We start from the raw sequence: 15,000 nt of genomic DNA, 5'->3' as shown, positions 1-15,000 counted from the left end.
GCTTTGGGGAGTGTGGAGCCACCCTTTAATTGCCATTGCTCTCAGGTCCACTCTGACCCGGAGTGGTAGTATCTGTTAGGGTCCCAACTATGGATTAAATAGAAACTGACTTTAAAAAGTAACAAATATGCTCTATTAAAAAATTGTTCTTCAAAATCACTGGATTCGGCATTAAATAACCTGAAAAGGGTTGATATGCCATAAAACAAACAAACAGAAGACAGAATTTCTCAGCATTGTGATTGTGACTTCGTAAAATCTGCATAAATATGATATATAAATTTATGCAGATGTCGTATTTTATTATTATCATGTCGAGTCTCTATCTATTATTATATTGTACCCAATACATATTAGTGATTACAAAAATAAAATAAAAATATGACTTGAGTTCCATGAGCTAGAATCGAAACCTAAACATGTCGCTCTCTGGCCTTATTCGATGTCGTCATTATTATGACGTTTCGCACAGAAAACTTTTAAAATAACGTTTGGAAATGATATAAAAGTATAATTGCGCATGCGTACAAGAGCAATTAAAGTTGACTTACGTATGTCAACTTCCAATTTTCTTCAATTTTAATGGTTTAACAGCGATTTTTACCAGCTAAAAACCAACTCGATTTTTTCCACTGATCCAAATGCTCTTATGGATCAAATTTCAAGTCTGTAGAACAAAAATTGATAGAGGTATTTGGTAGAAAGCGTTCCTCACACATACAGTAACTGTTATCTTCATATATATATATATATATATATATGTGTGTGTGTGTGTGTGTGTGTGTGTGTGTGTGTGTGTGTGTGTGTGTGCGTGCGTGTGTGTGTGTGTACATGTATACTTTTATGCTTTTCTTGCAAATATTACAAGAGTAATGTTTTTTCCAGTTATGACAGGATAGATAATAATATAATACGAATAGTGCAATGCCAAATATACTACATTTATCTGATGGTCAATGATATTCAGAGCATATATCGAATTTTTAACGTTCAAATCACAATTTTTGAAAAGACGTGCTTTGATTTTGTCATAAGCGTATATGTTACGGATCTGTTTCGTTAGCAAACTTCAGCAAACAGTAAAAATAGAGGCTATCAGTATACATATGTATATATATATATATATATATATATATATATAAATATATATATATGCATATATACATATATATATATTTATTACTATCAATGTATACATACATATAACAATGAATCTTTACATACATGCATATAACTGTTTATCAATACATATATAAATATAACTGTTAAGAGTTGGTTAATTTTTCTAGACTTTTCACCACCAATCACTACATTGGTAGTGCAATTCACAATAGGTCTTAGTCAACAATTAGGTGTATTCATATTTAATTTCCCCTAATATAATATTTTAATCTTTGTTCATTGATACAATAAAATTAGTAGTTGTAGCAGTAGTAGTAGTAGTAGTAGTAGTAGTAGTAGTATCATTACTGTGTTTGTTTTTTGTTCTTTTTCTTTTTCTAAATATTTTAATACGGTTAAATATACGTATAGAATGGGCATATTTGATATGGTTAAACACTATAGATTTATGTATAGTTTATATTAAGAACATCGTCTTTTTCTCCTTCTTCTTGTTTTTGTTGTTATTGTTGTTGTTATATTTTGTTATAGTAAGAAGAATATTCCTAAAAAGTATTATTGCGTGTAGGAGAATGTACTGGAATCTACTGCGAAAATATATTCATATTATTTTCCAGCATAAAAATACCCAAGAACCATGCACAACGTTATTTGGTATTTTATCTCTTAATAACATTTGCTTGCCTTTCTCGAAGCATACAAATTCCCCCCCCCCCCCATTTTTGATTTCCAATGCATTTCTAAAGAAAATTGATTTTCTATCGCGAAATTGTTTTGCTATACACAATTATTATTATAGAACACGTAGTTGTGTTCAAACAAGCATACACCCACATACACACATAGATACATAGATGCACACATACATACATATATAGAGAGAGAAATAGAGAAAGATCGACACAGAGAAAATAAGAGAGAAGAAAAAGAGAGATAAAGAGAATTACTCGTGTTATTCCTTTTAATAACATGTTTGCCGATTCGTGATACATTTAACAATTTCATCCTTCCTGATTTTCAATAATTCTAACATTAAAAATGAATTCCAATACATTTCCATAGTTACATGTGTCCGTATAATAATTACGCGCGTAAAACCCCCACATCGTTGCCTTTCTAATGTTTTGAATATTGAAAACGCGTCTAATGAATGCGTTCAAAAAATGTAGTGGTTGGACACTATAAGCATTCCGAGCGAGCGTAAACCAGCATTTTCACAGCACGTCATCCCAACCCATTCCAGGGTTGCAAAGTCCTGCGGAGCGGATCACTCTTTTCCAATAAATAAATGAATAAACAGCGGGAAAATGTTTCTAACAATGAAATAATTAAGATACAACTAAAAACACATTTTAAAAAAACAAAAAATGGGAAAAATAACGGTTATCTTATTTGTTTTTTGGGGTTTTTTTTGTTTTTTGTTTTTGTTTTGTTATTGAATATTTTTATAATTCGAGATATTCTATGCGGTTGGATCGTAGGATTGTAATTGTTGTCTACAAGAGAATCTCCATGGAAATACATGGGAACAATTTTAAAAGGCATTAAAAAGCAGTAAAGAAAAGATTGCAAAATATCAGTAATCAATACAAATATTATTAAGAAACAGAATACGAAGCTTTTCATTTGTCATTCTCAATCTCAGTCTCCGTTTATAAATATAACTATCAATCTATACATACACATAGATAATTAGGTATCCATATATTTACACATATAACTATAAATTTATACATACATACAAACATTATCTATTAATACACACACACACGCACACATATATATATATATAGAGAGAGAGAGAGAGAGAGACAATAAATGACAAAATGTTATATTCCAAAATTGATGATGTTGACCATCTATTTATTCCTTTAATTCAGTTGACTTATACAATTAATGGAATAAATTATAAGATGGTCAACATCATGAATTTTGGAATATAACTTTTTGTCATTTATTCTCTACATTGCTCTATTATAAATATATTTCTAAAGAAATATACATACACACACACACACATATATATATATACATATATATATATATATATATATATATATATATATATATATATATATATATATATATATGAATGAGCGTCCCTCTGTCTGTTTGTATGAGAATAAACTCTTTACCAAACATCTTTGTCGGTTTTTGGTCTACCGGCTTGACACTTGATGTATGGGGGATTTAGACCTGTAGCACAAATTTTGGATTTAAGCTGCTACAGGGTCAATATTTTTTTTAATTGAAACTTGGCAGGTGAAAGTCGACTAAACGTGTTACTTCTACGTATATGCAAATATACATTTATATCTTAACAACGTTATTGTTTAGGTTTTTGCATTTTTTAGGGTTTTGTAGATCAGACAGTAACGAATAAGGCTGGGCAAAATCACTACTATATATTGGGTACATGATTATAATCAATAGAGTATTGGCTCTATATTAATAAATATGAAATCTGCATGAATTAAAATATTATATTCAATTGTATTTTACGATCAGATCACATCGCGCGGCACCATTAAATATTGGGTACAATAAAAGAATCAATAGATAATCGGCTCTATAAAAATAGATATAAAATATGGATAAATGAAAATATATTTCACCGTACGGCCTGTTTGTATATATATATATATATATATATATATATATATATATATACATATATATATATATATATATATATATATGAATCGATATAGAGATATAATTATAAAACTGTATATAATCACATATATCTATTCTATACATCCTATACATCTCTATAACTACAAATCTATACATTATATATATATATATATATATATATATATATATATATATATATATATATATATATATAACCGGAAGTTGTTGTGTCACGAAGGAAATACAACATTGTGGAAACTAAAATAAACGTATAAAAAAGACTTTGCCCGTACAAGTCTCAATGTAAAGCGATATTGAAAAAATACTTAGACAATTATTTTTTGTAATTGTTCAACTACAAGAACTATACACAACTCTAGTATCTATACATAAACTCCTGATGATGGATACTCTTTTATATATTTGACGCATAGTATGTGTTAAGGTATTAACAAATACTTAAATTATAAATGTATCGAATTGCTTATGTTGAAGGACTGTCCATAGATTTTTGCGACTCATATAGACTTCGGTTTCATGCACAATTTTTCGTACTGGTATAATGATAATTGAGAACTATTATATATTTAAATGCCAGCAATAGACCGAAACTGTTGTCATGGAATAGTATTAATAAAACTAACATTTTAGATGGGCATAAAAATCTGCGTCTGTTCTTAGTGAAGCGTACATCTATCTGCGTCTGTTCATAGTGAAGCGTACATCTATCTATCTATCTATATATCTATCTTCTCTCTACCATATATAGTATACAAGATGTCGTCAACAAGTTCCAGACTTTTTGTATAGGTATTTAAAATTGTCGTAAACTCTTGAAAATTCAGTATGTTATTGCTATGCGGCTTATAAGATGACTGACCAATTTTTGTTTTCAAATTCAAATGAACAGCTACAGTATGAATTGGAATACACCTAACTAAAGCTATATTGTCACAGTCGGTGAATTTAAAAAATGTAATCTTGACGTGGGGGCACATTTTAGAAGGATGATATGCTATAAAATTCTGTTTTAATCTTGACAAAATAATACACGTATGGAATGCTTTAGACTGCTTTGGACAATCTTGAATGAACCACGCATCAGTTGTTGAGAGGCTTACGAGATTCAAGGAAGTAAGAAAGTCCGTGAAGGATGATGAGATGCGTGGGAGGAGTAAGGAAGTCAGGACCCCAAAGTTGATTGGCCAAATAAAGAACTTCATGGATAAGAACCGTCGTGTGTCTTTAGAGACAATAAATGCACGGTTTGATGTCAGTGTGAGTACTGTGCACACAATTATTCGCGAGGAACTGAAGATGCATAAGATTTGTGTGAATGCACCAGTCCAAAACTCCATCCTTGTCACAGACTATTTGATTAAGATGGGCATCAAGGCAGTTTCTCACGCTTCTTATAGTCCAGACCTTGCTCTCTGTGACTTATGGTTATTCCCTAAGATCAAGAAAAATCGGAGAGGCTGTTGTTATAAAACAGTTGATGAGATGAAAAAGGCTTTGACGACGTTCATTGACACGCTCACACAAGAGGACTTCCGTGGGATTTTTCAGAATCTGTTGGAAGGGTACGATTGCAATGCAGTCAGAGGAGATTACGTCGAAGGAGACTAGAGTTTCATGCGTGTAATATCAGTAAAAGTTTGCAAACTCATTGAATTCATCTCGTACCATCAAATAAAAGGTTTAGTCTTTGCGGTTCGTAATACAAAAGAAAATAGCAGTGTACAAAATTTGATTCGTGCAGGATCTAAACATTTTCTTTTAACAAAGGAGCCAGCTAACTCATTGTCTGCTTGGATCGCTTTATCAAACAGCGGAACGGTTAGAGGAAAATAGATTTGTACGAATAACTCGTTTTCCAAACTATGTAATATTTTTTTTTTACGTAGAAAAAATTAACCATTAATTTAATGCTATTATGTACTCTAGTATTTTGAGTTTCAACAAAAGGTCATCGTTAATGCATATGTTGGGGAAGATAAATTCCAATTTCAAATATATCTACGTATATATATACATATATATATATATATATATATATATATATATATATATATTCTTAAATCAGCCTTGACAGCCATGTTTTAAAATCTCTTCAGTTCTTCTTTCTACGCACAATTAATATTATTTGAACTCATTCCCTTTTTTCCTTGCCTTTTGGATTACTTTGAACCATCTTCCATTAGCGCGATTCCTTTGGATTTTACTTGTGGAAATGGAAATTTAATCAACTTTTTTGGATTTTACCGTTATTGGATATTTTACCTTCACCATACCATATATTCACGTGAAATCACCTTTTTCTTCCCCTATTCCCTCTGCTTCACTATTTTTTACCAAGTAAGATCTATGACTTAAATACTTTTGCAAGCAAAATCCGATCCCGCATTTTGCTAATCCCTACCCTCCGATGAGAAGGAAAGTATTTCATCGAAACTCCTCGGATTAAGGACGATCCACTTACTTTGTGCTTCCGTTTTAAAATTAAATATGCTTTTAACTCTTTTTCAAGGTGTTTTTTTTTAACTTTTATTAACTACTTGTTCATATATATATATATATATATATATATATATATATATATATATATATATATATATATATTAGTGTTGGGACGATTAATCGGAAACGGGATTTCGAAAAGTTTCAGTATTTGAGGATATCGGAAAAATTTGTACCGATTTTCCGATGCCAAGTCGATTCTTTTAATTATTTTTTATTTGATTTTGTTTGAAGCTAAATATTCCATTGCTGATAATAATGATAAAATAATAAATATTTATTAATTTTAAATCACCAGTGAAGCTAAAATCGATAGATCGCCCACCACCAGTACATATTTTTACGTTTACTAAAATATTTTCACATTTACCGTGTGTATTTCTTCGGTAACCAGTGAAAAAATACAACTATATTAGTTAAATATTTAGTGATTTATAAAAAGAAAATCGGAATTGGTAATCGTATCGGAATCGGGAATTTAGTACGGAATCGGTAATTGTATCTGAATCAGGGAAAATATTGGAATCGTCCCATCACTAATATATATATATATATATATATATATATATATATATATATATATATATATATATATATATATAAAAATTGTATACATCTATACATTTGTGTTTCTGCCTCAAGAGTAGACAAGTTAAAAGATATGGCATATATAAAAATTATTAATGAGGTGAAATAAATTGGATTCCTTATGGGTTATAACAAGCTATTGTTTATGTTGAATGTAATAATCTGCAGTAAACAACACCACATAGTAATTAACCATGATGATTATGCATAAAGCCGTTTGCCATAGTTATAGAGAGTCAATTAATGTAGTGAATTCTTTAAAAGTTGAAAACAAAGATCGGATTCCCATCCACTTTTACTCAGAATAAATTTGCGTTCTGCAACGCATAAGGCAGTCAAATTATACGATTGTTTCCTGAAACCATGTCCACAGCGTCTCTTCAACTTCTTCCTGTTGCGATTAAACCTCGTGTGATTGTTTGCTTCCGATATATTTTTAGTCTATCTCTTCATTTTTCGTCAGTTGGTTAGCAATTTCCTCTATGGACAATCTTAAGCATGTCTGAGCCATCTTAGGCATAGTATACAGAATATTGATGATGCCACCTGTTTATTAGTGTGATATTTGACATTTAGGATGGCAGGTGGATCGCTTTATTTAATCCATGGAATATTACTAAAGTCATTTCAAATCTGACGCATCTAATTTCTTCCCTGGACCAATTTTGAGATGACAAGTTTAACTTCCATATAACACTATGATAAAAGCTTGGCGTTAAAAAATCTTAAATCAAATATAACGGCGATGTTGGTTGTTTTACAGCTCTTGCAAAACTGATTAAATGTTGATGAGTCTTCTACTATCCCGCACTGCTAAATATAATCGAGAACTTTTCATGAAAATAACAGGGTAGAGAATAACTAGCATCGTTTGATACGTGATAAAGATGCTGCAATGAGCAGTGAAGACCATTTGCTACTAGAATTTGAAGTTAATTTTATACTCCTCTTATGACAATAAGTAGTAACTATAGCGGCATCTCTCTATATGTGGCAATATTATTTCATATAATTCTTATATAGATAGAGAAGTCGAGTATTGTTTACAGTTTTTAAATAATCCAAACATCTTGTCAGCGAGCTTAGCAAAGGATTGCATATATGTCTTCTATTTTAAATTTAGAACGAAAGTAAGTCCTACGAATTAGGTCACCAATGCTCTTCAAAGTGTTGCCATAAACGGTTATATGGTTTCCATCGATGTCAGCATTATCCATTTTCACTCTAATGCTTAAAATTAAAAATATAACAAAATAGCACAAAAATCATTATGTACTTGCATGTAAGATTAAAAATATAGTGCACTATAATTATGTAAATTAATTCAGTATTTTCGTTTAGAGAATAATCAAAACAATGAAATTAGATAATTACCGATGATTGGTCTAAGCGTAGATCATTGAAACACGCTGTCATTTGTATTAGTTGCTTCACATTTCTGCCCATCAACATTTACGTTTGCAAGTGTGTGAAGCAACTTTGTGTACCAGATCCCAGCCAAAGCTTTTGATGTATATAGAAACGAAGTCCTATCAAGAGATTCGCCGATCTTATTACATGCAGAACATTAGCTTTTCACCTTGTAGCACAAGATTCGTGTTGCTCATAACTAAGTGGATTGCTTTTGCTGAGGTTGTTGCTGACTTCTTTATTTATCAGAGATATATAAAAAAAAATCTTGAAACTTGAGAAGTAGCGGACAGTGACCGCTACACTGGCCACGGGTATTTTAAAATATTGGGAAAACCATCGAAGTTTATTCTATGAGATAGAAGGCATTTACGAATATAAGATACTTCTGACATTAAACTATTTTATACAGATTCATTGTCTGAGTTCTAAAACTGCATTGATACTATGACTCCCTGTCAATTATAGGAATTTTCATATATTTTCACTTTAAGCATAACGTAAAATATTTGTTTGCCAATTTAAAAAACAATACTTTCAGCAGTAATGTATCTGCTTTTGCTTCTGAGGAGAACAGTAGTCCCTGAAAATATTTGGATTAAAATTATTTTATTATATTCCTGGTTTAAACACCTGATAACTTACTAAACTTGTGAAGTATGTGACTTTACTGATTTATCATTTCATAATTATATAGATATATAAATATATATAAATATATATATATATTATTTATGTGTTTATATATATATATATTATTTATGTATATATATATATATATATATATATATATATATATATATATATATATATATTCCTGTATCTACTGAAAATGTTATGTGTTTATATTTAATATTTACTTTTGTTTTCATTTTCTTTTCATTTTGTTTTGGACATTCTACCGGATGCCAAACATCCTCCCATTAGTTTAGTTACACCAACCAAATATCTTTTTAAGATTCTAACCGTTCCTTTAAGTGTTATTGTTTTTATTTCGCTTGCACTTAATTCACCTGGTATATTCGTTAGATAGTTTTTGAAATTCCTTTTTCATTGGCCTGGTTGGTCCTATAATGACTGGTATGATTGATAATTTCCTTAGATTCCAGTTTTATTTCATGTCGTACATAAGTCCTTGGTACTTTGTTATCTTCTTCCTCTTTGCTCTGTTAAGGCCAGAATCGTTAGGGATCTTACTTCAACTAGGGTTGCCATTTTCTCCGTATTGTCCCATATCACTATGTCAGACTTAATAGCCCCATTTTCTAGGTATGTAACTATAAGAATTTCGTAGTCATAGTGGATGGTGTATGACTTATTTCCAACTGTTCTTTCTGGTAAACATGTTCCCAAGACTTGCTACTACATTGGATATTAAGGTTTTTACAGATTTTCCAGTGGAGATATTTACACACTCCATTGTGTCGCATTGTATAATAGCCGTTCCTCAATAGGGCTTTACAACTGGATGTCAGGTGGTTCACAAAAAGGAGTGAATTCATGATCAAGTAAATAATTGCTTGATGATTGATTGCGATGATTAAATCTGTGAATAACAACAAATCTGGTTGGTTAACTAGCAAACTCAACATCACATGAATATATCAGAAAAAAGTAACACCGTTGCCAAGAAATAGCCTAACGAATCCTAACAAGAATGAAACGCAAAAAGTTCTCTGTAGCTTAATTTCCATATATATTTTCAAAACTTACTATATATCTATACTCCTATGAATCTTTTTTGTGCATTGATATTCAGATTTATAACCCCTTTTTCTATTAATTTAAAAAATAAAATTCAACTTTGTTATATACGAGTGGCGTGCAATAAGTAATGCCCATGACCCACTTCCAGTTGTCTGATCTAGCTGAAATTTTGCATGTGCAATAATTTATATCTCTACGGGTCATGGTCAGCTCTGAACTAATTGTGGTTTCTGTTTTACAGATGTTTGAACTGAGCCAGGTGTGAAATGGAGCCTGTTGAATGCCGGGCAGTAATCCGGTTTTTGTGTTTGAAAGGACGCACATCACAGGAGACTTTTGATGAAATGAAAGAAACTTATGGTGATAATGCCCCATCATATGACCTTGTAAAACGCTGGCATCGTGAATTCAAACGTCGCCAGAAGTCTGTGGAAACAGCTCCCAGACCTGGTCGCCCCCCTTCTGCCATTGATGGGGCATCTGTCCGTCAAGTTGAGGCTGCAATTTTGGAAGATCAGCGCATTACTATTCGCCAAATAGCCCAGGATGTCAAGATTAGTACAAGGTCTGTGGAAACTATCATTCATGACGATTTGCATATGCATAAGGTGTCCTCCAGATGGGTTTCCAGGTTGCTCACACCATTCCAGAAACGACAACGCGTCGAGTGCTCGAGGATGAATTTGGAGATGTGCCAAGAAGATGAGTCAAAGTTTTTCAAAAGACTGATTACACAGGATGAAACCTTGGTCCATCACTATGATTCAGAGACCAAAGCCCAGTCAATGCACTGGAAGCACTTAGACTCACCACCTCCAAAGAAGGCAAGGGTGCAGCCCTCCGCTGGCAAGGTCGTGCTCACAGTCTTCTGTGACCAGGATGGAGTAGTGATGACAGATTTCCTGGCAAAGCGTACAGGAGCCTATTATGCTTCACTTTTGAGGAAATTAAGGGAAGCTATCAAACTCAAGAAGCAGGGCAAGGTCAACAAATGTACCCTCCTCCTGCAGGACAACACTCCGGTCCACAACTCGCATACTGCCAAATCAGAAGCACGGGCGTGTGGTTATGAAATGCTCCCCCATCGTCCCTACTCTCCTGACCTTGCACCCTCTGCCTTTCACCTCTTCCCAGCGATGAAGTTGTTTTTGAAAGGAAAGCGTTTCCCAGATGATGCAGCCTTGATTTCTGAAGTCATAACGTGGTTGGAGGATCAACCTGGGGTGTTCTACAAAAACGGTCTCCAGAGCTGCATCAAACGATTGGATAAATGCATAACTCTGGGTGGTTCCTATGTAGAGAAAGACTAATAACTGTGCCAAGTTTCGTTGCTCTACTGCTATGGGAAGTGGTTCAGGAGTATTACTTATTTCACGCCCCTCGTATGTATCGTTGAATTGCATTCATCTGCAAAAGTTCCATCTAATTTGCTTATGTTTAAACATTCATTTTAATTAATTCCCGATATTTTTTCGGTTTTCGTATGGGATAATCATTTTGCTAAACCATTACATGTAATTATATTAATGCTGATATTCTAAATGATATATACTTGCGTACTATTTGTGAAAAAATGTTATAGTAAACACAAATCTCTTTCTATATATATATATATATATTTATGTATGCGTATATATATATTTATATTTGTTTAAAAAATTTTGCCTACACAAACTCCTATGTCAGATTTTGGTCTATAAACATGTAACTTAATATATAGGGTATTTGAACCCATGTAAAACTTTATATCTAGGTTTTCGCCGGAAAAAATCGGTGCAAAATGTGAAAGTTAAAAAAATGGAATTCGCCAGGTGAAGGTCTAACGACAGCATTACGAATATGCATGCGTAACGTAAAAACTATTGGTTTATGTTTGAATATTTAGCCTTGCAGCAAAAATGTCTTTATAGCCCGGGCATAAACGTCAACGGAAAAAGTAAATTGTAAGTAAAACGTTTTGGTTTCGATTCTCGGTGGTGGCGCACGAGTCATTTTTGTTTTTTACTTTTTAAATTATTACTATATATTGGGTCTAATATTATATATTACTAAATACGATTTCTTCATCAATCAAAATATCATATTTGAGCGTTTTCTATGGATAGGAAATGAGGGCAGCCTGTTAGTGTATATATATATATATATATATATATATATATATATATATATATATGTGTGTGTGTGTGTGTGTGTGTGTGTGTGTGTGTGTGTGTGTTGGTTGAACGCTGCTTTCCGTGCGAACGTATGGATTTAGGCAAAGTCGTTTTCGTGCATATATCCTAACTGTAATCTCTGAATGTATATACAATGTGCTAGAAAAGCAGGGAAGTTTAGTCTACATATTTCTAAGGCAATTCACAGGGTCTGGCATGAAGACATTCTATTTAAATTTTAATCATATGGCATTACTGAACGGATACTTAATATACTGAAATCCTTCTTAGACAAAAGTCCAGACTGCTCTTGATAGATGTACGTCAAAACGACATGATATAAATGTGGGTGTGCAACAAAAGTCGATCTTTGTGCGTTTATTATTCATGACATACATAAATGAACTTCCTGATAAAATTGTCTCTGAGATGGGTACATTTGCTGATGACACCACGCTCTATAACAGACACTAAGAAAAAAAGAATGAAATCTCTAAGGCAATGGCTAAAATTTAAAAGAAAAACCTCCAGTCTGTAGTTAAATGGGGACGTAAACAGATATTAACATTTAATGCTACTAAGCCAAAGCTTCTTTCCTTTAACACTTCTCAACAACTGATTGTCGTGAGTGTTTATACATTACATGAAAACATTTTGTTCAAACTCTTGGATGTAACATTCACAGGCCACATAAATTGGAACAGATACAGTGAGAACATTGCTAGAATTGCTGCGAAGGATATGGGTTCTGTCTACCTTGTTAGAAGGTTGATCACACTTTAGAGTATCGTGTATCCTTACAAGGCATAATAAGCATAAAATATTACTGCCACATCTGGTACATGTGCCACAAGTGTCTAGCTCTTAGAAGGTTTAAAAAAGTGTCGCCAACCTAGCCAAAAAACTATTTTTGTCCCAACGTCGTAATGATGCATCCCTCTGCATCTTTTGCAAGTGTTTTAATGAAATGGTTTCTAACAAACAACAAAGCACATGTACTCTCTCGACCTATATACCACTGATTAACCCGAAAAGAGCAAAATCCCAGTGTTACACTGTAAAAATCCTTAGATGTCGAAAAGCTTTCTAGTCTAATAGTTTATTTTTTTCCATTAAACTACTAGTGTTTGGAATTCTCTACCAGGTTCCTGCTTCCCTGACTGTACTCACATGCATAAGTTCAGGAGTAATGAAAATAGACATCCCGTTTCTCAATTCCTTGTATAGTTTTCCTGTGGATTTAGTCCTAAATAGTATTCTTCTACTATCAATTGGCACTGTATCTTGTTTGAAGTGAAAAAAAAACAGTAATCTACCAAAAGAGTAAACCTAGATCTAAATCTAATTTTAATCGCTCTTGATGTGCTTGCGAAAAACGCAATTTTACCCAATTTTTCACAAAAATTACTTTTAACTATAAATAACTTTCTACTCGCTGAATTTTCATAATTTTCGACATGGCAATTAAGTACGTTATATTGTTTTTGCTTAAGACGACATTTTTACATATTTTTAAAAATCGACCATCTTAACAAACATTCATTTTTTTTTGTACTTATGCGGAATACCGACCGTGCTGAAATAATAATGTTTCTATTTAGAACCCCATTCTTAACGAGGACGAGGGGAGGGTGTTTTGTACTTTCACCTAACAATTAAAAAAGAAAAAAGATGCCGTAAAAATTTAATTTAACTTTAAAATTCTTATCTAAAAAAAAAATAACACGATCCCTATTCTGCATAAATACACTATTTTGTTTTGTAGTTTTCTTTTAAGAAAAATCGAAAAATGAATGTTAAAACAGCATTTATGAAATTCATTTTTACCCCACCACCGACCACACCTACACACACACACTCCTTTCTTGCATTTTACGATTTATCTGAGGTGATATGAAGAGAGTTTTAATTATTTTAATAAATAAATAGTTTTGTAATAATTCAAAGGCATATATATAAATATATAGAGAGATAGATAGATATATAGATAGACAGATAGATAGATAGATAGATAGATAGATAGATAGATAGATAGATATTTTATTTCTATCACTTTCTCGGATACATCTGACTTTGAACCCACCAACTATGCGAACACACTCTCACGTGAAACCATTTTTTTTTTCTTTTTACCCAATTCCATCGTTTTCATTATTCTACTTTTTACTTTCACGCTAATAAGATCTATTTACTGACACTTTGTTTTATACATTTTGCTAATTTCTCTCCTCTGGCGAGAAAGGAAAGTACTTCTTCGAAACTCCGCGGATTAAGGACTTTCACCTCTATTTGTGTTTCCTTTCCGAAAGTATTTCTCAACATATTTTATTTAACCTATGTACGTATATATATATATATATATATATATATATATATATATATATATATATATATCCATGCTTCCGTTCAGTCTTGAAAGAAAAAATATACATCTTAGAGGCAGTAGCGCGTGTAATTGTGAGTCAAGGGTTGCATAATCCCAACCACACCTCTCCTGAATCGATACTGTTTGAGTCCAGTGGCAAGAAGAAGACCAGGGAGACTGGAAACAATGCCGAGATAAGCAGAGAGCACATACAGCACCTGTAATTCCCAAATGGTCAGCCATTTAGTACTGACCAGGTTCAACGTTGCTTAACTTCGGTGATCCAGCGTAGACATCAATGTATTTATCAACGCATTTTTGCAAGGAATCCAATGACGCATCTCTGCTTCTGACGCTTCGGAATTACAGGGGTTGCTTTCCTTACAGCCTCACAATATCTATATCTGCAACAGAGAGATGTAACTTCCAAATCATGAATACATACGTTCAGTTATCATAAAAAATGTAGTTTGCTGTCTCATCTGATCCATTCTGACG

The sequence above is a fragment of the Euprymna scolopes genome, chromosome 7 (genome assembly GCF_053919585.1).
Source record: "Euprymna scolopes isolate OS-2025 chromosome 7, ASM5391958v1, whole genome shotgun sequence".
Lineage (NCBI taxonomy): Eukaryota > Metazoa > Mollusca > Cephalopoda > Sepiida > Sepiolidae > Euprymna > Euprymna scolopes.
The sequence above is the reverse complement of the archived record's forward strand: the minus strand, read 5'-3'. Positions refer to the sequence as shown.